The sequence below is a fragment of the Blastocystis sp. subtype 4 genome (genome assembly GCF_000743755.1).
Source record: "Blastocystis sp. subtype 4 strain WR1 chromosome Unknown seqid_0321, whole genome shotgun sequence".
Classification (NCBI taxonomy): Eukaryota; class Bigyra; order Opalinata; family Blastocystidae; genus Blastocystis; species Blastocystis sp. subtype 4.
Genome location: NW_014569226.1, coordinates 2,538 through 5,074, shown reverse-complemented (window position 1 = coordinate 5,074; position 2,537 = coordinate 2,538).

The window sequence follows — 2,537 nt, the reverse complement described above, 5'->3', positions numbered from 1 at the left end:
GAAGCGTCGTTTGACTCTGGGTATGGCGATGGTGAGTAAACCCAAGCTTGTGTTCCTTGACGAGCCCACTGTTTGATTGAATTGAATGATTGATGATTAGACTGGATTAGATCCAGAATCCCGTCGTGACATTTGGACAACTGTGAAGAAGATGCAGACGTCAATGACCATTCTCTTGACAACGCATTCGATGGAAGAGGCAGATGTGTTGTGCTCACGTATTTCGATTCTTACAAGTGATGGATTGCAGTGTTTCGGTAGTCAGATTCATCTGAAGAATAAGTATGGAAAGTAGGAGAAACAACGAGAAGTAAGGATTAGAGGCTTCTTACTGTCATTTGCATTCAATCAGTCTATATCGGATAAAGATGCATTTGTTAAGTCTTCATTATCTCCTTATTTGGAATTTGTGGAAGAGAAATATGGAATGTCTACATATAAGGTTGATAAGAAGATGGTTGATTTGGGCGAGATTCTGAAGAAGATCACCAATCTTCAGGACAAGGGAGTGATTTTGAAATGGAGTGTAGCTCAAAGCTCTCTTGATGACGTTTTCCTAAAACTCTGTCGTGATCATGAACGAGAATAGCATTGTATGTTGAAAGAAACAACCCTAACCAAGGCGTTAAAACAAGGTTAAATAGTGGAACCAATCGACTATTTTTGTTTAGAATAGAAAGCTTTCTTAACATAGATTATCTACGTTACGAATCCCAAACAAATGTTACTTGCATAACGGCCAGAATGGCAGAGAGAACAGCTAGGACAATATACAGAGTACGTGTCGTTCCAGTTCCTTCGATGCTTTTGATAGCAATACTCTCAGCTATCAGAACGACTGCCTCTGCAATGATATTTAAGGCAGCCATGAATGTAACACCCACATACATGCCATGGAAGAGGTCGGAATCTGAAAACTACGCAGTGAAATGAAAAAGATGAAAATACACTTGAATTGTTAATGATATACCAAACGAACAAGCAGATGAGGATAATCACATTCCATAGAAGAAGGAAGAAGAAAGCAGCACCAAATGTTGATTTTGTTGGTGTGAAAAAGAGAGAGATGATAGCAACGATAATGTACAGTAAAGAAGCAACCTATCCAATCAAACCATGAGACAGGGATCACTTGACTTATACGCCACACTCCCACTCCTGGACTAGTATTTCTAGATCGACCCATATAGATTAGAATCTAATTTGATTTCAATAATGTGAACGCCAGAATTAGAAAAGAACCGTAATTCCAACAAAAAGGCAAAAACAAGCATTATTGAGGATAGATGGATACTCGATCACGTCTCCACTTAATCAGCATATCAGGTATTTGTAGGAGATTAGGTTCTTGGCGCATCTATTGGGAAAATGATAATTATGTGGGAACGTGTTTTGCATAGAGAATAGCTTCCCTCAGACTCCCTTTCTATATTTGATTGAAGAATGAATTATTACACGAATGGATACGGAGGATGGAGGGATCACATATTGAAGGAACGGGTTACTGGTATTACTATGAATTTTAACAAGCGATTATATAAAGGAGAGCATATAATGGAAAGTAATGGATATGTCAACAAAGAAAACAGGATGATCTCTTACTTTGACCCATCCATCATACCCGATATAGGCAATACTCGGGAGGTGGGTATTGAAGAGACTGAGAAAGAACTGTTGAAAGGGATCATGACAGATCTCTATATATTGCCAAGGAATCACTCTGTGTATTGGAGATGTAGAGAAGCACACTTTTCGATAAAATATCCGTTTGATGGTAGCTGTATGTCGGTTGAACAAACTGCTCACTGAATTTGTGAAGAAGGATGAGATAGAAGATAGGTGTGGAGTTGTTGGTCGACCCTTAGTAATGATGATCCCATACTTCTTACTCGGAAGACTAAAATCATTTCTATTGAACTATGATCAGGATGATACCAATAAAATACTGAGTCTAATTCATGAATACCTCCATCATCACCCCGTTCGACAACTACAGGAATACAACGATCAATCCATTCAATGATTTCCCTTTCAAATGACATGGACACTAAGATTATTTGGTTAGAAGTCCAACACGACTTTGATGGCTTCTTGGATCGTCCTAGAGTTGCTACCATTGCATCTTTTTATAATCAGATCTGTTGTTTGTTAATAGGATCCATCCATTGTTCTTTCTTGTACACGATATTCTTCAACAAAGACAAGCAAATTCCTGTATTCATAGATGGAAGACGTAAAACGACCTGCTACATACTCAGAATACCCGAGAAAGCCCCTTTCGCAGGATGACGAAGGACTCAACTCACTATCTGTGATTTCTCTCATCTGTGGACTTGTTTCCGTTCTCTTTAGTGTATGTTGTCTCGTTATGTTGATAACTTGCATAGTCCAAGATTATGGGTTGGTTGAGTGTATTTGCGGCAGTTGCTTCTCTCACCTGGGTAAACTTTTATCATTTTGACAAATTTAATGCGTTTGTATCTGTTGGGTTGACAATGGATGAATTGAGTTATCAGTAGGTTTTCAATCATGTCAAT